Source organism: Oryctolagus cuniculus, chromosome 7 (assembly GCF_051225735.1).
Source record: "Oryctolagus cuniculus isolate XC-2025 breed Fujian yellow rabbit chromosome 7, ASM5122573v1, whole genome shotgun sequence".
In the NCBI taxonomy this organism is placed as follows: domain Eukaryota; kingdom Metazoa; phylum Chordata; class Mammalia; order Lagomorpha; family Leporidae; genus Oryctolagus; species Oryctolagus cuniculus.
In genome coordinates, this window is record NC_142873.1 from 63,196,372 (window position 1) to 63,216,856 (window position 20,485).

The 20,485-nt window shown below is 40.3% G+C and overlaps 1 protein-coding gene across 2 annotated transcripts in view; it reads left to right on the forward strand.

Annotated features, from left to right (window-relative positions):
* The window catches only part of VAV3 (vav guanine nucleotide exchange factor 3), a 404,596-nt gene that overhangs the window by 314,222 nt on the left and 69,889 nt on the right, over positions 1-20,485 (forward strand). The window lies entirely within an intron of this gene.

A 20,485-nucleotide genomic window follows, 5' to 3' on the forward strand; every position in this document is an offset into this window, starting at 1 on the left:
ACTAGGCTAATCCTCCGCCTTGCAGCGTGGGCACACCAGATTCTAGTCCTGGTCGGGGCGCCAGTTCTGTCCCAGTTGCCCCTCTTCCAGGCCAGCTCTCTGCTGTGGCCCGGGAGTGCAGTGGAGGATGGCCCAAGTGCTTGGGCCCTGCACCCACATGGGAGACCGGGAGAAGTACCTGGCTCCTGTCTTCGGATCGGTACAGTGTGCTGGGCGCAACGCGCTGTCCATAGTGGCCACTTGGGGGGTGAACCAACGGAAAAGGAAGACCTTTCTCTCTGTCTCTCTCTCTCTCACTAAGTCTGCCTGTCAAAAAAAAATGCTATGTTAAAATATGATATATTTCTGCATACATATATAGTTATGTAAAAATAAAAGTGCTTCTCCATATAAAGAGCAGTCATATTGTCAGTACTCTAAAGAAGCAGCTTTGGAGTCCCAGATGGTTGTCTTTTGGGACATCGTAAAGTTCTGGAATCTATAGGAGCCTTACAAGTGCAAGTGAGTCTTTTTAACAAGAGTACATAATGGGGCCGGTGCTGTGGCTTAGTGGGTAAAGTGTCGCCTGCAGTACCAGCATCCCATGTGGGCACCGATTTGAGTCCCAGCTGCTCCACTTCCAATCCAGCCCTCTGTTATGGGCTAGGAAAGTAATGGAAGATGGCAAAAAGTCCTTGGGCCCCTGCACCCACGTGGGAGACCCAGAGAAAGCTCCTGGCTTCAGATCAGCACAGCTCCACCATTGCAGCCATTTGGGGAGTGAACCAGCAAATGGAAGACTTCTCTCTCTCTCTCTGCCTCTGACTCTGCCTCTGTCTCTCTGCAACTCTGCTTTTCAGATAAATTAAATAAATAATAAATATTTTTAAAACATATACATCTGTATATTTATTTACACAAGTGAGTTTCCATGATGAATTTATCTAATTCTCAAGCTCACTTCCTGTAACTTTGAAGCAACAACTCAAACCTTTTTTCTCTAACTATATGTCTTATGATAGTATGTTCTACACTTATATGCTAGTAACTTTCTTGAGGCCTTTTATTTGAACAAGAGTATTTTTCTATTAAAAAGATATTGAAGAATTGTGCCAGTAGGGGAATTGAGGCAAAATGACATTTAATGAAATGCTCACATCCTCATATAAATTCTATGCCAAAATCAAAGCTAGGACCTAAACTGCAGATTTTCTAGTTATATTTCTCCTGGGTAGCTAAACTAATTGCAGTTAATTAGCAATTTTCTCTTGTATGACTGTTCTCATAAAATGATTGAGGATTTAAGTGGTTGGACATTTTTAACAATACCTGTGAAGCACCAGAAAATATCACTGAATAACAAGTATGAAAATGCTGTTTTAATTTTCAGCAGTGTTCCATGTTACAGTTAATAGAACTTACATCATGCCGTGTGTTCTGTGAATTCCTGAAATGTATCGTTTTGCATTGAATCGTGTGTTTTTCCTTCTGGGGCCCTGTGGAACTGCTGTTGACCTCTACAGCAATGCAGATCAGAAGTCATAGCTTCAAGGTTCTATGAATCACTGTTGTGTCTTAGAGAATATATGCCCAGAGGCACCTCTCTGCAGCAGGTGTCAGGAAGGATTAAGTCCTTATGCTGAACAATTCTGTCTTGGCCATCCTCTTCTGTAGCATTCATTATTACCTGAGATAGCCAAAAAGAAGAAAGTAAGGAGAACATAGGCTATGAAGTTTGAAATTCTGCTTAAAAAATACTAGGAGTCTTATTGTTAGGCCTTGATTTCACAGAGGTGGAATTTGCTCATAAATGTCACCTTGGTACTATATAGGCCTAACCTTTGTTAGATTGTTTTGCTTCATAAGCTGGTCTTACTTTAATTATTCAGGAAATATAAATGATTGTCTTACCTGAAAAACACGTTACAGGTTAGGCTTGTATGCAGCAGTAATGTTTACTCATTTTCTATTCTTTGGGGATGCTTGCTGAGAGCATTGTTGAAGACTGTCACGGGTGGTCAGAGACACAGAAAGGAGCAGGATGTTGTACCCAGCACAGTGAGCTGGCGTAATTTCTATTTATGGGGACAGACATCCATGAACAATTCAGTACTTTCTCTGTCATCTCTTGTATCTCATCTAATAAATCAGACAAAATCAAAAGGTAAAGCTTTAAATAAAGTAGTGACGGCACTGTGTCAGTACCTAGAAAATTGTTTGCTAATTTTATTCACTGCAAATACTATTCATACTATGTGCTACTTACAGTATTCATGGTGAATATAGCCTAAACAACTTTTTAAGGTAATATAAAACTTCCAATGGTAGTATTTATTAAAGAGCCTCTAGTGAAATATTAAGGTATACTTGTAAAACATTTCACATTTATAAGAACAGATATGATAGGTGTATGTGTACTTAACCTTTAAGGGTAAAGAGATACTAACTTTTCAACTTTTATTAGATCCTAGTCAGAATGTTCTTATTTCCTTAAATTTTCAATAATTTTTAGTGTACTGGATTTGTAAGACTTTACCAATATAAAGGATATAGGTTGACATTCTATTGTTTTAATTTCTTCCTTTAATAGTACATAACTGACAATGAACATTTTATTACATGCTTAAGGTTAATTCAGTTTTTCTTACCTATAAATTACCTGTTCATATTTTCTTTTTTTTATTAGGCTTTTTACATTTTTCTTTTGCTAATATTTTTGTGTATTTGGGGTACTAATCATTTTCTGATTTTAATTGCATGAATTTTAAATTATTTTCAGTGTTGTGAATTTTAATGGAGACAAATTTATTCATCTGTACTTTTATGATATCCTTTTGGTGCCTTGACTAAGTCATCCTTCTCTGCCTACTATCATAATGCTGGTTTAATATATTAACTTCTCAAAGCTGTATGGTTTTGCAATTTATATTTCATTCTTTATTTCATCTGGACACATGAATGACATGTTTCTAGTCTTGCTTTCCTGATTTGTTGGTCTATTTATCCATACATTAATATAGTACAGTTCTAATTATTATTCTTTATAATGATTATATTGAAGTTAAAATTATTTAATTTTGAGATTGATATTACAACTAAGTATATGCATATTATTTTCTTGCAGTATTTTGAAGCATAGGATCATGTACCCTAGGTAAACATAAATAACCTACTACAGAAAAACAAGTAGACTCAGTGAAGGGTCCAACATCCATTGATCTGTACCACATGGCAAGTGCTCTTAGTGCTCCATAATTATTTCACACAAATATCATTGATAATATTAGTACCCTATTTTCCACACATGGAAATGAATTGTTTGAGAGAGTCAACCTTAGGAGTGCTCGCTACAACCTGTATTCTTGACCACTGTGCTGTCCTCTCATGTGCACACCTCTCTAATTTGCTGCATATTCAGAAAGGAAATACTGCCTTCCATCTGGGTGACTGCACATGGCAAGCCACTCATCCAAGCCTGAGCCTCCTCACTTCACCTGCCATGGATATTTTTACCTACTGTGACCCCTGTCCCTTTTCTGTTTCAGCCATGTATCCCCATAGCCATACCTTGGGGTGGGCCTTTCCTAAAACAGTAACTATAACACCTCATTTTGTTACTGCAGGTTTAGAGACCTCCTGTTCCTTGCTCTCTGCTGCCTTTGCTTCCATCAGCCTCCTCTTGCAATTCCCACCTGGCCTGCTCAGTTTAGTTGCTGTAGCCCAGTATTTGAATCACTCTTTTGCCTAGGTCATAGTGGTTAAATCAAAGGGAATTTTAAGAACAAATATCATAAATTCTTAAGTCCTTGCAGATAATAGGACAAAGAGCTATCAACTTGGTTTTTATCATGTGTATGCTTTAAAATTAACATTTAACTCTTAGAAACTAAAAATGTCTCCTGAAAATTAGATTACTCAGTGCCATCAGATTTTTACCATGTACTAGCATGTGCTAGGAGTTAATAAAGATGAATGAATTAGTCTTTTTTCTACAGATGAAAAATATTTTTTGTTTCTGCAGTGGGTTAAAAACATTTTTTAAATTTTTATTGGAGAGGCAGAGAGAGAGAGCTGAGCACCCCCATCCATTAGTTCACCCTCAAATGCTCCACAACAGCCAGGCTGAATTGGGGATGGAGCCAGAAGTGAGAACTCTATCCAGCTCCCCCACCAATCCAGGTCAATCTAGAACCCAATTATTGGAGCCATCACAGCTGCCTCTCAGGGTCTGCCTTGACAAGCAGAAGCCAAACCCACATACTCCAATGTGGGATGCAGGTCTCTTAACTGCTAGGTTAAATGCCTGCAGCTAAAAATATTTTTCACCATACAGAGGTGAAAAATGTTTACAAAAAAGAACATAAAAATTCTACCATCATATATTATACTTCCCAGCTTTAAAGGCCAAAATGCAATATTCTTGCTGTTGAAACCTAGAGAAAATTCTGTAGCTAGGTTTTGAAAATAACACATAGCCCCCAAGGTAGATTGGATTGAAGAACCAATATTTATTGGATTTATTGGACAGAGAGTTACTAATTAGTGTTGGTCCACAGAGCAAATACCTGAGTGCAGATTTGCATAAGATGTTCTTTTCTGCCTAAAATTATACCTGCTTTTTGTCTTACTTGAGTTTAATCAGACATTTTTCCTGTGACTTCATTCATATTAGATACTTAATTTGTATATCTTAGAAGGATTATTTTTGTACATATTGGTTAAACTATACAAAGTTGCCTTTTTGATAATTGAAAAGTAGCCGAAGGCAATCGGCTCCTGTTGTTCAACCCAGTATAAATATCACAACTTCAAAGGATGAGCAATGGTATATTGACAATGAAAAAAGAAAAAGACAAGATTTGTTAATTGCCTGTAAGGATTAGCCGGCGCCACGGCTCACTAGGCTAATCCTCCGCCTTGCAGCGCTGGCACACCGGGTTCTAGTCCCGGTTGGGGCGCCAAATTCTGTCCCGGTCGCTCCTCTTCCTGTCCAGTTCTCTGCTGTGGCCTGGGAAGGCAGTGGAGGATGGCCCAAGTGCTTGGGCCCTGCACCCCATGGGAGACCAGGATAAGTACCTGGCTCCTGGCTTCGGATCAGCGCGGTGCGCCAGCCGCAGCGTGCTGGCCACGGTGCGCTGGCCGTGGTGGCCATTGGAGGGTGAACCAACAGCAAAGGAAGACCTTTCTCTCTGTCTCTCTCACTGTCCACTCTGCCTGTCAAAAAAATAAATAAAAATAAAAAAAAAAAAGAATTGCCTGTAAGATTTATGTTTACTGATGAGTAAGAAACTCGTAATTGAAAGGACCAGACTTATAATTCAGGAATAGGTTATTGTTAAGGTCAATACTTTTTCATGGCAAATAAATTTACTGAGCAATCAGTTGTTTGGTTTAAAATCATGTTCCATATTAGATATTATGTTTTCTATTCAAGTACTTTTGTAAACTAATTGCATGTGAACTTTATGTTAAGTGTCACTGGTGTTTCAATTTAGAAATGAGGCGGAACTAAAAGTCCCATTTCAATGTCTTTTCTAGGCATAACCCTCTTTTACCAATGTATCTGCCTTCCAGATGATTCATAACTTCTTGGCACAGTTTCTTATTAACATTTGTATTTTTCTTTGTAGCCTACAGTTTACATTTTATTAATTATTGCTTTTATATTTTATTATATCCTTAGAATGTAGCTAGCATTTCATTATTATTTTTCAGATGATTAGAAGGAACTGGAACTGTATGTCTAGCCATTTAAATAGCTTATTATGTTACATTTGAACAAGTTGAAACCATAATATAATTTTGATATTTTAGGTTAATGAAAGAGGCTCTTTATGTAGAAAAAAATGATGTGAAATGAAATATTTTGGGAAAGAAATAGACTAGTCATAAAGATGAGAAGAAAAAGGAAAGTCAACAAGAGAAGCAGTAGTTTTTGAATTGGTTGTGGGTAGTGAGGTGGGGAGCAGCTGGGATTGAGATTTTGAAGGACAAAGAAATCCTAATACTATTCATAAAGTCGATATCCTCTCTACATTTGAAATCTTAGTCATTGGAAAAGGGTAGATGAGAAGAGCTTATATGGTAATACTATATATATATATATATATATATATATATATATATATATATAGTTGTTGTTGTTCCTAGTTTGAAGAGGCCAAATATGTATTCTCAACGTAATAATCCTGGGGTATGGAGATTTTGGAATTAAATCTGAATTTTCTATAGTAGTCTTAAGAGTCTATTGTTGGTTACAAAACTATCATTTTCACTAGAAAATTTAAATCTGATTTTTTTCTCAATTTCCTTTGGAAAATGTAATGATTATTCATTAAGTATTAAATCTGAAATAATTGTGTGTGACCTGTCTGTAATCTTCCCTCTCCCCGCTCCCCTCCTCCCCACATCAACTCAGGATTCCACCATTACTGAGTACCACAGTAATGTTAGGGAAAAGAAAATTTAAAAAACCAAGTTGGTTTTAAGCTAGCTGTGTGCAGCTACACTAAATTGTTTCATGTGTAAATGACAATGTTTGACTAAATACTCTTAGGAACCTTCTTCTGTGCAGTTGCTACATTATTCCAGTGTATGGTGTCTGCATTGCCAGAGGAGTGTTAATTCAAAAGAATACACAAATTGGCTGGCTGCACGGCGGCTCACTAGGCTAATCCTCCACCTCTGGCGCCGGCACCTCGGGTTCTAGTCCCGGTTGGGGCGCCGGATTCTGTCCCGGTCACTCCTCTTCCTGTCCAGCTCTCTGCTGTGGCCCGGGAGTGTAGTGGAAGATGGCCCAAGTGCTTGGACCATGCACCCGCATGGAAGGTCAGGAGAAGCACCTGGCTCCTGGCTTCGGATCAGCGCGGTGCGCCGGCCGTAGTGGCCACTGGGGGGTGAACCAACGGAAAAGGAAGACCTTTTTCTCTGTCTCTCTCATTGTCCACTCTGCCTGTCCAAAAAAAAAAAAAAAAAAAAAAGAATACACAACTTGGCATGATTTCTGCTATCCCCTCCTCTCTAGATTACAGACAGTTTCAGGAGGAGTGTTGCTGAGGTGGGAGCAATCTTTTCAGTTTATATATGCTTACATAGATACTTTGGTTGTTGATCTTTGGTCCCTGTGAAAAGGAATTTAAACAAAACTTTACCACGTTAAAATGTGGATATGTATCCAGTGTCCCTTATGAAACATTATGTTCTTGAGTCACAGTTATGCATTCACTGGATTTAAACTGAGAATTTTTACTCTGCTCACATCTGGAGCCATATACCTTGAATTCCCTTTTTCACTTTAGGAAAATGTGCAAGAAGGAAAACAGAAAGCTCTAGGTAAACAGATAGATGTGACCCAAACTTTAGAGCTGGCTTTTAGGCTTTGTGGTGGCAACAGATTTTCAGAGTCTGATAAGGGGCTCATGAAAGTTTGCGAAGACTGAGCAGGTTGGAAGATCTTCAAATTTAATATTTTCAGTGTAGGATCATTTTATAAAGTGGAGACCATTTCTTCTGCTTCTACCTTATCATATTTCAGAAGTTATATTCATTATAGAAGAATTTTTGCAAGAAGGATAAAGAGATTCTTCAATCCATGTGTGTGTATATATATATATATGTTTTTTGTTTTTTTGTTTTTTGTTTTTTTTTTTTTTGGACAGGCAGAGTGGACAGTGAGAGAGAGAGACATAGAGAAAGGTCTTCCTTTTTGCCGTTGGTTCACCCTCCAATGGCCGCCACGGCTGGCGCGCTGCGGCCGACGCACCGTGCCGATCTGATGGCAGGAGCCAGGTACTTATCCTGGTTTCCCATGCGGGTGCAGGGGCCAAGTACTTGGGCCATCCTCCACTGCACTCCCGGGCCTCAGCAGAGAGCTGGCCTGGAAGAGGGGCAACCGGGACAGAATCCAGTGCTCTGACCGGAACTAGAACCCGGTGTGCCAGCGCTGCAAGGCGGAGGATTAGCCTAGTGAGCCGTGGCGCCAGCCATGTATATTTTTACTTAGGTATGTTGATGGTTGGTCTCTGACCTCCAGGTTCCCTAGCTACTTAAAAAAAATTAAAATCACATCAAAATGGTAGTCTGGAGTCTTTTTGTCAGGAATACCAATTTTATGTGCTCTTCATTTTAACATACAAATCAATAAACTATGCACAAATCTGAATCTTTGGGGAACGAATCTGAATGTGCCCTTTGCCACTCAAGCAGGTATATCACAGGGAGGAGGGAGGTCAAGAGAAAACCAGGGAAGAGCAAGCAAACAATTGGAAACAATTGAGTGTCTAGGAATAAAAATGTTTGTGGTTGTTTTTACCGTAAATGATGCATGTCTCCTAATTTAAAGCATAATCAGGATGAGTATAAATTAATAAGAGTCGTTAAGGATTTTTAAAAAGACATTAGCAACTTTACACATTACAATAATTTTTATTTCATGTAAGATTTCAGTTTCAGATAATGTATTGATGCAGTTTAAAATCAAGTCAAAATTAATAATAAGTGATGAGAGCTTGATTCTGTAGTAACAATAAAACTAAGTATTTTTTATTTAGAAATTATTTTAAATTTATAGACTTGAGGGTTGGGCATTGTGGTGTACAGGTAAAGCTGCTCTTGGTTCAAGTCCCAGCTACTTTGCTTTCAACCCAGCTTTCTGCTAATGCACTGGGGAAGAAACAGATGATAGCCCATGTGCTCAGGTACCTGCCACACACAGGAGACTCAGATGGACTCTTGGGCTCCTGGCTTTGGCCTGGCTCAACCCTGGCTGCTGAGAGCATTTGAGGAATGAACCAGTCAACAGAAGGAGGGAGGGTGTGTGTGTATGTATGTGTCTTTCACACTATCTTTCAAGTAGATGAAAGCAATAAACATTAAAAAAAAAAAAAAAAGAAACTTTCTCTTGGAGACTCCATGTGATGATCATGGTATTGGTAACCAGGAAAGACTGAACTAAAAAAAATTATTTGAAAGGCAGAAAGTGAAAATGAGCAAGCCCCCATACCCCTCTGGTTCACTTCTTAGATGAGAACAATTGCTGGGGAGACCAAAGGTAAAAGCCCAGAGCTGGGAACTCAGTTCATATTTCCTGCATGGGTTACAGAAACCCAACTGCTTTGAGCCATCGCTGTTGCCTCCCAGGGTATACATTAGCAGAAAGCTGGAGGCAGGAATCGAACCCAAACACTCCCACGTGGGACGTGGACCTGCTAATGGCCATTTAACTGCTAGGCCATATGTCTGGACTTTTTTTTATTATTGAAAGCTAATTAAAATAATAGATGTTTATCATATAAATTTAGGAAGTATAGATAGATACGAAAGGAAAAAAGAGGAGATGGATAATAGATAATCACTGTATAAATTACAGATTCCTAATGTAGACTGTCCTGGTAGGACCCATTTGCTTGGGTGTTTTAAGCACCTGAAGGTGGTAAGTATAACTACAAATAGTGATTATGAGATTGGATAAGGTGAGACTGGAGACTTACCAGAGCTTGAAAATATAGGGTCTTATAGTGGTGACTGATGGTTGAGATTTAATTTTAAGTACAATGGGAAGGGATTTTTTTTAAAAGAGGAAATGCCATTAAATATATTTTTAGAAATCCAGGCTGCTCTGTGTAGAGTGATCAAGCATTATGTGAATAGACAAGGAAAGGTCAGCTAGAATGGCAATGCTTGAAGTGGGGGATGGAAATGAAGATGGGGAGAAGTGGTTTGATTAGAGACACATTTTAGTGGTACAGCTACATGTGTGTATATGCACATTTGCATATTTGTAAGTGTGGTCTTTGAGGGAGAAGGATCACTATCTTCCTTCCTTCTTCCCAAAACAATCTATTGGGATAAAGAACATAACCTTTGTTGCCAAGATGGTCAAACATATATGTAAACTGTTAGAATACTATAGACAGGGGCCCACACTGTGGCACCTCAGGTTAAAGCCCTGGCCTAGAGCGCCAGCATCCCATATAGGCACTGGTTCCTGGCTGCTCCACTTCCAATCCAGCTCCCTGCTAATGTGCCTGGGAAAGCAGTGGAGGATGGTCCAAGCTCTTGTGCTCTTGCACCCATGTGGGAGACCTGGAGGAAGCTCCTGGGTTAGGATCAGCCCAGCTCCGGCCCTTGTGGTCATATGAGAAGTGAACCAGTGGATGGAAGACACGTTCTCTCTCTCACTCTGTATTTCAAATAAAAATAAATCTTTTTTTTTTTTTTAAAGAAGACTATAGATAGAAAGGTGTTTATGGCCTGGTAGATATATTTTATAGTAATTAACTAATTTTTGTGTAATAAGTGGTTTTAAAGCAATAAGCATGAGAATCTAAGGGAGTACATATTTTAGGCATTGAAGTTACACTGTAGAGAACAGGGGTGGTGCTGCTGTTAGGTAGGAAGTCAGAAATGAGCTTATGTGTGTGCGACAAAGGCCTAAGGAGCTAACATCTAGGTCCAGCATCTGCATCTCAGAGTCGTCCCAGTAACCTAACAGATGCAGCCCAGTATCTGCATTTCAAACGCCCTGCCCCTTCTACCGGATAAACATCGTTCCTCTAAGGCAGGGCGACGCCAGTCAGGCTTCCCCTGTCTGATAACTCGGAGGAAAAACTCAGAAAGGAATTTTTCGTATTTATATCCAACAAGTCCTTTGTTCGAGGGAAGGAGAAGAAGAGGCGGGAAGGCAAGACCCATCCCCTTAAACACCCCAGCCTAAATGTCAACTGCACACTCTCTCTCAGGGCCTGTCTGGAGAGGTGCCCATCTGTTCTTACGGATGCCCCTACCCTAATAAACCTTGCTATATTGCTTTCCCCTGCTCTCTGTCTCATGCTTGAATTCTTTCTTGCGTGAAGACAAGAACCCTTTGCTTCTCTGGTAACACTGCTACAACAGAATACTATGGACAGATCAGCCAGTAATCAGCAGTTAATTGGATAGCTCCAGAAGCTGAGAAATCCAAAATCAAGGCACCAGCAGATTCAGTCTGGTGAGGGACCTCCTCTGGGTCCGTAACTTGCTACTTGTTCACTGTGTGCCTGTGGGTTGGAGCGGGTGAGAGGTTTTCCAGTGTCTCTTTGTGGAGACTCCTTCCCCATTATCTAATCATCCAAAGGTTCCCACTTCTATCACACTGGGATTAAGGGTAAACATAGGAATTTGAGGAGGGTATATAATTCAGTGTATAGAAGGTTTCTTAGCAGAAGTTGTGTATGAGCTTTGAAGAGTGAGAGGAGTTAGGTAAGACTATTTTTCACCTTGGGTGGAAAAGGGGGGGGGTACAGACAACAGTTGGTATGTGCCAGAAAGAACGAGAACTTGACCTGCTCAATACTTCTCAATTAATTCAACAGAACTAGTGTACGTGAGACAGGTCCTCAGAATTTTATATTATCAATTTTAAATTGTAGCCACTGCCTTCATGCAGTGTCTGATTCCCCTCCCACGCCCCACTGCCTTTTTTATGTCCCTTAAGTGCCTCAGGTGCATTTCTGAGTCTTCAGTTTGTGGTTTAGCTTGCCTGTTCAGGTTTTTCCACCTAAATGCTGACTGTCTTCTCAGAGTCTAAATCTGATCTGATCACCTTCTCTTAAAGAGTTACCCTCTAAATAGTATATTTTTCTAAATACATGTTTATAATATTTATATCTGATATTATTATATTTATCTGCTTCCTTTTTTGCTTGTCTTCCCTAAAATACAAGGTGTATGAGGGAAGGACCTAGTCAGTGTTTTTGTAGCTGTAATCCCAGTATCTATAGTTGAATGATCTGCAAATATTTGTAGAATAAATGAATGAACTCATACAACAAAGAAAGCAAGGTCGGTTGCACAAAGTGCCGTAATCATTTTTACTTTTTCTCTTTTGTCCTTTAGATGTCCTTTGTGACTGAATTGCTAAATGTTCATGTTGGTTGAAGGAAAGAAACATGCTTAGTTAATTTGAGTGGATGAGGTCTATGATAGGAGGGTCAGAAACCAGCCCAGGAAACCATGTTCACAGTCATTCTGGAGCTCAGTACGTTTCGTGAAAGAAAGATTACACAGCAGGCTTCAGTGGATCTTTCTGGACCAATAGTTTTGGAAATTTTTGATTCCAATCATTTTTTTAAAGGATTTTATTTATTTATTTGAGAGGTAGAGTTGCAGACAGAAGGAGAGACAGAGAGAAACGTCACTCCCCAAATGGCCTCAATGGCCAGAGCTGCGCTGATCCGAAGCCAGGATCCAGGGTTTTCTTCCCAGTCTCTCCCACGTGGGTGCAGGGGCCCAAGCACTTGGGCCATCTTCTACTGCTTTCCCAGGCCACAGCAGAAAGCTGGATTGGAAGAGGAGCAGTCGGGACTAGAACCCGTCGCCCATATGGGATGCCAGCACCGCAGGCGGAGGATTAACCTACTGTGCCACAGCGCTGGCCCTGATTCCAATCATTTTTTAAAGACTTATTTATTTATTTTAAAGTGTTAACAGAGAAGAAGAGACAGGAATAACTTCCATCCACTGGTTTATTTCCCCAGTGGCTGAGCCAGGATCAGCGAGGAGCCAGAATCTTCATCTGAGTTTGACACATGGGTGGCAGGGACCCAAACATTTGGGTCATCTTCTGCTGTTTTTCCCACGCTGTTAGCAGTTAGCAGGAGGCTGGATTGGAAGTGGAGCAGTCAGCACATAAACAGGTGACCATACAGATGCCAGCAGCATAGGCGGTGGCTTTTCCTGCTGCTTTACAGTGCTGACCCCTTCCCAATTATCTTTTCTCCTCAGAAATGAGAAATAATTATCATTCAATGACTTAAAACTCCACCTCCCACATTCTGTGTTCTCTAAGAGAAAAGTTGATCAAGTTTATCCTCCTGCATGAGGTCTGAGCCTTTGGACAGACTCCCTTCTGCACCATTACTGTCTCACGTGCAGTCCTTGTCTAATCACCATCCCGAGACACTTGGGTGTGGTTGGAAGAATGATGTGGCTTAAGTGATTATAGCTTAGTGTAGAAAGAACTGCGTGCAACCACTTGCCCGTGGAGCCACAGAGCCGCATGTGGACGGGTGAGGCACTGAGTTCACCAGATTGTCAAGCACAGGGATTTTTCTTTTTTTAAGCTGAGGGTTTTTGAAGCTCTGCCTTTCTAATACACCAGTGGGAATTATTACCTTTCTCCCAGAATTTAACTAATTTGCAGGAGCTCTTAATCTTTCACCTGGAAGGAAAGTTCTACCTCGTCCCCTCTTGCTTCCTGGGTTAGCATCCATGACCAGCAGGGAATCAAATCGTCCTGAGGGCCCATCGGTCACTGTCAGGAAGCCACGTCCCTGCCACTGCTGGCTTCCCTCAGGTTGCAGAGAATGATCAGCCTGCACCAGGGAGGCCTGGACTTGGGGTTGGTAAATTGAGGTCTAGTTCTGTTTCTGTGTCTGTCTGGCTGTTGGGGTTTACTTGATTTATATACCATTTGGTTCTTAATTTCATAATGTACCATATAAGATGATGATACCCTTACTTGGAAATTGTGTGATTTTATTCTTTTTCTGTCTTCCAAGAAGGTAAGGAGACTTAGCTCAGGACCGTGCTCCTGGACTGGACTCATCACACCCTGAGGAAAGATACTTCACGGCATGCCAAACACTTCAAATATTCTCCCAGAACTTTGATCTTATTTAAAGATTTTAGGGAAACTTTGTTTTTTTTCCACTGAAGTACACATATATGATAAAGCAGAATGTTAAATTTGCATGAATTTAGAGTAACATGAGATTCTACAGTTCTCATATTTGGTAGTCTATAGCTTCTTTTTTTTTTTAATTTTGTTCAAAATCTTTTAATAATGAAGCTTAAGCCAATTAATTCTAAGGAGAATGTTTCCTAAGAGAAGATGTAATTAGATGAACTACTTTTTTTTGTTGTTGTTGTTGTTGTTGTTTTTGACAGGCAGAGTGGATAGTGAGAGAGAGAGACAGAAAGGTCTTCCTTTTGCCGTTGGTTCACCCTCCAATGGCCGCCACGGCTGGCACGCTGTGGCCTGCGCACCACGCTGATCCGAAGGCAGGAGCCAGGTGCTTCTCCTGGTCTCCCATGGGGTGCAGGGCCCAAGCACTTGGGCCATCCTCCACTGCCTTCCCTGGCCACAGCAGAGAGCTGGCCTGGAAGAGGGGCAACCGGGACAGAATCCGGCGCCCCAACCGGGACTAGAACCTGGTGTGCAGGCGCCGCTAGGTGGAGGATTAGCCTATTGAGCTGTGGCGCCGGCTAGCTTCTTTTTAATAAAGGAAGTAACTTCTAAAAGGTATTATATCTTTCGCCCTTGATGCATGATTCACTAATACTCCCATAGAATTCAGGCATAGAAGTCTCTGAAGTCTCTGGTCACTTGTCACTGTTTATAAAGTTGGAGGATCAGCTTCTATGCCTGATCCTTGTTTTTATATGAGCAGTGATTATGTCCTTCATGTGACTCATAATTGTTTATAAAAGTAAAAGTAGGCTTCTTTGGGTACAGATTTTTAAAATCATTGATGGAAAGTATTTTTTGTGTGAACAATTAGTTCTTTAGTTTGTTTTCCACCAACTTGTCTGCTTCTGCTGAAGCAGATGGTTTCCTTTCAGGGCTCCTATTGCTTCTCTGTTAAGTGCAACCTGTGAAGGAAGGAGCAGTGCTTCCTTGGAAAGGGCCTTGCTGGGTGTGGTAAGCAGGTGAAGGCCAGCATCTAGCATCGCAGACCGCTCAGCCTGGTCATCAGCATCTGACGCTTAGATTGTGAATGTGTATCAAGAGTAGGAGGGTGATGATAGAAAATGGTAATATACTGCCTGTTTTTTAAAATCCAGAAGAAGAGGTTTTGCATGTTTTTACCATAAATAAGTAGTAAATATTTCAGGTGATAGATGCAGTTACCTTAAGGAACATTACACAGTGTATACATGTATCAGAATGTTGCATGGAGCCCCATGAACGTGTATAGTTTTACGTATCAGTTTAAAAATGTAAAAAAGTTAGATTCTCAAAATTAGGAAAAATTATTTTCAAACTATAAAACGCATTTATTTGATAAGATGAGAGACATACCTCACTATAATTTTCTCAAAAAGTGGTTTGGGTCATGGTGCTTTGCATGTTTATTCACGAGAATGTGATGCCCAAACCTGGCCAGAGTTTGGAAACCACACCCATGAGAGGTACAGACGAGTTCAAACGTGTATTTCAGGGTCCTACTCGAGATATTAAAATTTCCTAGCATTTTAATGGGTAGGAGCATCTTCCACACATTCGCCTGGGGTGGGAGCTCGTGTGCTGCTGTGTTGTGTGCGCTCACCTTTCTGTGCAGTGGACTACTGGCTGTTTGAGGACAGGAAGCTTGCCCTTGCCCTGTTCTGAAACTGCCGAGCCCAGCACTTGAGCACACCAGACACATTTAATGAATGAATGAATATGTTATTCTTGTGATCGGTTTCCCAGGGTAAACCAACTATATCCTCTGACATCTTGTAAAACTAATTATTTTTTCCTGTGGCTGTGTTTAGATTTTAAATGAGGCCTCAGAGGTGAAAGGCCAGCATATTACTGACAGGCCATTTGTCTCCCATGCAGCACTCTCCTAGTAGTTATTGCCCCAGGGATGGCCTTTGCATTAGGCCAGTGATGTCAGCATCATGAATAGATACTGATCTATATTATGGCAATCACTCTTGTTGCCCTGCTTAGAAGACACAATGGCTGATACTGGTACAATTAACTGGTTAAATTCATTGAAGGTTGAGGTTTATGTGAAAAGTATCAGTGAAGTAGTTTATATATGACAGATATTCTGATGAGGTTCTGCCTAGAACTAACATCTTAAAAATCAAAAATTTTTTTATTTGTGGATATGTGTCACACTTAGAGGAATTGAAGTCATATTTGAAAGGAAATCTTGTTGTAGGTCTTTCTTTCATAAACACTATGTTTGGGAGACTAGCATTCTACATGCTTCCACATGGCTTGAGTTATGTGACCAGGGCCCCACAACAGTTAATGGAGTAAACCATCATTTTAATGTAACCAGTGCTGCTCTGTGTTGATTGCTTATGCAGAAGGATGACTTGAGGATGAAAGTAATAGAATGAATAAACATTAAAGGAACAAACTGTCCAAAAGCTATATGGGGGGCTTCAAAACATTCATGGGAATGTGGAGTTAAAAGATAATGTACATTTTCCCTGAGCATTCTGAAGCCACATGTGTACTAAAGCTATAGTTAGCTGGACAACACACGATTATTGTAGGGAATAAAACAAGCTAAGGTAAGTAAACATTTGTTAGGAGATCAGGTTTTGACCGAGCCATTTTAATCTTATTTCCTTAGATTATTGATTATATAAAGTTTAAGGAATTTTCAAGATTGCCCAAATATGTGTGTTGAAATTGCATATTATTTTGCAGTTGTAGAATAAGCATTTATGTTTTAGGGAGTAGCATTGTAACTGTACTTGTATACATGGTAAATGCAAGTCTGGGGCAGAAAGGAACTAAAGCAAGTACTGGGTATGTGTTTTCCCAAGAAGAAAGAAGCAGCTTTCTAGGATAAGTTGTGAGTTCATGGTGTAATGAAATGTATATTTTTTCATTATTTTAGGATAACTTTTTTAAATTAATGAAATTTATTTAAGAGACAGAGATCTCTTATCCATTTATTCACTCACACCCGAGGCTGGGCCAGGCCGAAGCCAAGAGCCTGGAAGTCCATCCAGTTCTCAGCTGTGGACGACAGGCCCCTACCTACTTGAACCATCATTGTCTGTTTCACGAAGTGTGCATTAGCAGGAAGCTAGAATCAGGAGCAGTGAAGCTGGATTCAAGCAGAGACACTCTGATGTGGGATGCAGGTGTCGTCAGTGGCATCTTAACCATTCTGCCGAATGCCCCACTCTTAAAATAGTTCTTAATGAAGGTTTTTCCATTTAATCAGTATCAATGAAGGAAACTAGAGAACTACTTTTGTAGTTTATGCTGTTTTGCATGTCAGAATCCCTTGAAGTATAGATAACCATAGGAAGATATGAATGATTTTTTTAAGAGACTAGGAATTTTAAGCCTGAACACGTTTTAAAAGGCTAATCTGTGAAAAGGAGATGTGCCTTCCTCAGCACAATTCCAGATGGAAGGAGGCAGGTCAATGGAGAGACATTACACAGAGATTTTTGAATAAGTTTATGGGAAGACCTTGTTAATCAATTGTATGCAACAATGACTGAGTTGTCATGGGTATGTGGAGTGAATGTTCTGTCCTGCACATTTTTAAAGAGAGGTTAAAATCTGCTGGGCATATTTTGTAAGGGGAGAAGAACTACACTAAATCAACAATAAATGGCTATTTGAAATGTGAACATCTGTAAATCTAATTTCTTCTCTGTTCTTGATCTCATTTATGAAGTGTGATGCCTGCTGTGATAGTAGATTGTGTTAAGTATTCTATTGATGGTTGAGCACTGATGTGAAGTTTAACTCATTCTCTCTTTTTATTTTAATTGCATTTATTATTTATCAGCTAACATGATTATATTCACAGCACTGTTACTGTGACTTTTTTGTGAGAAGGAAGAATATAAAGAGGCCTTTTGGAATGCAACCATTTACACCCCCCCCCCAAGGATTGTGCAACGCCTTCTATATGCTAGTGTCATAAGCAAGGGGAAAGTGTCAGAATTCATCATATCACTGTGTCTTTGTCTTATTCCTCTGATCCTTTGATCTCTGTAGCATTGCAGCCCTGACAGCAGATCATGATCATGTTGAGAGATTGAAAGGTTGACCAATTATGAATAAATAGCCAAAGCTTACCCTACCCTAACAAATAGCCCAAAATATAAATTCCTTTATTTCACAAACTTGTAACTCATCCCACAGAATGATCATATGAGTCAAACACTGGGCTTTGTGAGTTCTTTATGTCTGAATTGAGGCTAGCAACCATTTCTTTTGGGTATTACATGGGCTCAACTATTATTCTTGGCAAGAGTTATACATTTTTTTGTTTTAGGTATAAGGTGAGCAACACACTCATTCTGGTATGCTACTAACTAACTTTCCCAGTGAAGTTTATATCTAACCAAGAAGAAATTAATAGCCAGAAAGATAGCCTATGAAAAAAATTAGGAATAAATGAGCTATAAAAACAAAGTACATCATTCTGATTTTCATAGGTAGGTCTTATTTCTTGATTATACTATGTTAATATCTGTGTTGTTGTCTATTTAGAATATTATGATTTTACCAGGCCATGTGCTGCATTCTGGCCCATCTAAAAAGATACATGAGGCAGCACTGCTGCATGCTTCACATCTCAGCATCTATGTAACCTGAGTATGTGTATATTTTTAAATTTTTATTTCATTTTTTTTTCTGAAAGGATAAGAGAGACAGAGAGCTTACAACATCTACTGGTTTACTCCCTAAATGCCTGCGACAACCTGGATTGGACCAGGCCACAGCCAGGAGACTGGAATTTATTTTGCCTCTCCTATGTGCATGATAGAAATCCAAATACTTCAGCAATTCCTGCTGCCTCCCAGGATATGCGGTAGCAGGAAGCTAGAATCAGAAGCAAAGCCAGACTCAAACCCAGACATTCTGAGATTAGATGCCAGTGTCCCAACCAGTGTCTGACCCCAATGCTAAATGCCCACCCCATGTCTAAAAATGAGACACAGAGAGAGCAAGCTATCATCCCTAAATGCTCCAGTGATCAGGGCTGGGCCAGGCCGAGCTTGGAAGCCAGTAACGCAGTGCAAGTCTCCCATGGGAGTGGCATGAACCCAATTACTTGAGTCATCATTGTTGACTCCCAGTGTCTGCGTTAGCAAGAAGCTGGAATCAGGAGCCAGAGCTGGATTTTGAACCTAGGTACTGTGATACATGACATTTTGACATGTTAGTGGTTTTAATTCCATATGTATATACATGAATGTTGAAATGTCATCAAAGTTAATTTTTTTCTAAAAATTCTATGAATTTTTAATCTTTTTTTCAAGAATGACTCATTTGTGCATGTGGACAATAAAAAAGCTGCTGTGTCCATCATTTGTCACTTGGCACTGCTGCTTTTCTCCCTTTATGGGTCTTGGCAAGAGACAACTGCAGAGAAGGCCAGGGCTCTTGACAGCCTCAGTATTTGATGTCCATGAGCCATTTCAGGTTTTAAAACTCTTCTTTCTTACCTCCAGCCTCTATTTAAAAATTGGCATAAAAGTGAGATTACCCAGGGAGTCTACCAAATGAAATACTTTTCTGGCCCTGGAAATGCTCAGTAAAATAGAGGCTAACTGTAACTCTCCCCAAACGTGGATTAACTGTCAATTGCAACAGTCCATATTTCAAAATTCTGCTTGATCCTACATCGTCTGCTGCCTATTGATCGATCATTATGTCACTTGTCGTGTGTTTAGGATATTTAGGTATAGTTTAAGTTAGCAATGGTAACTACTTAGGGCGTTAACAGCATATGAAGAACAAGTCTGATAAACACTTCACCCAGAAGAGTTCTCTTGCTGGGTGATGCTTTTGGGAAAGGCAATAAAGTGTGCAGGTTGTGTTGGGGCACTACGTTACAACATCTGGTGGGGAAAGAGTCCATGAAAGATGCAGGATGAAAGCCAGACCTCCAGGGGTTCATGGCACAAGAACTGAAGTGAAGGGGAGATGGAGCAACACGTAACATGCCTGAACAAACACAGCGGCTGAATTGGGGTTAAGGGCACAGTGTTTTCCAGTCTTCTGCCTTCTGATTGCCTGCATTGATAAAACAATGTTGACTTAAACTTTGCAATTCTGTTTAATTTGTTTTCTCCCCTTTGGAACGAATGTTGATGTTGAAAAATTTAACTATTTGCTGGAACATTTCATGTTGCTTTTGAGGTCTTTTCTAGGGGATTTGGACCTTCAGGACCGAATAGCAGTCATCCACCCTTTATTTATTTATTTATTTATTTATTTATTTATTTATTTATTTATATTTGACAGGTAGAGTTATAGACAGTGAGAGAGAGAAAGAAAGGTCTTCCTTCCGTTGGTTCACTCCCCTAATGGCCTCTATGGCTGGCGCTGCGCGGATCCGAAGCCAGGAGCCGGGTGCTGCCTCCCGGTCTCCCATGCGGGTGCAGGGACCCAAGCACCTGGGCCATCCTCCGCTGCCCTCCCAGGCCACAGCAGAGAGCTGGACTGGAAGAGGAGCAACCGGGACTAGTACCCGGCACCCCAACCGGGACTAGAACTTGGGGTGCCGGTGCCACAGGCAGAGGATTAGCCTAGTGAGCCGCAGCGCCATCCCCATCCACTCTTCTTTATTTCATGCAGCATTTTCAGCAAGTTACGGCTTCCGCATGGGCAGTCATTAGAATTAAAATTCCGGATATGTAATAAGCAATGGCTCAAGTCCCCAAATGTGCAACACATAAGTTTATGAGTGATATTTCTCTCTAGAAAAGAGCAGCTTCACCCTTAAATGAAAAAATGGCTGTGATGTTGTCCATTTATGAC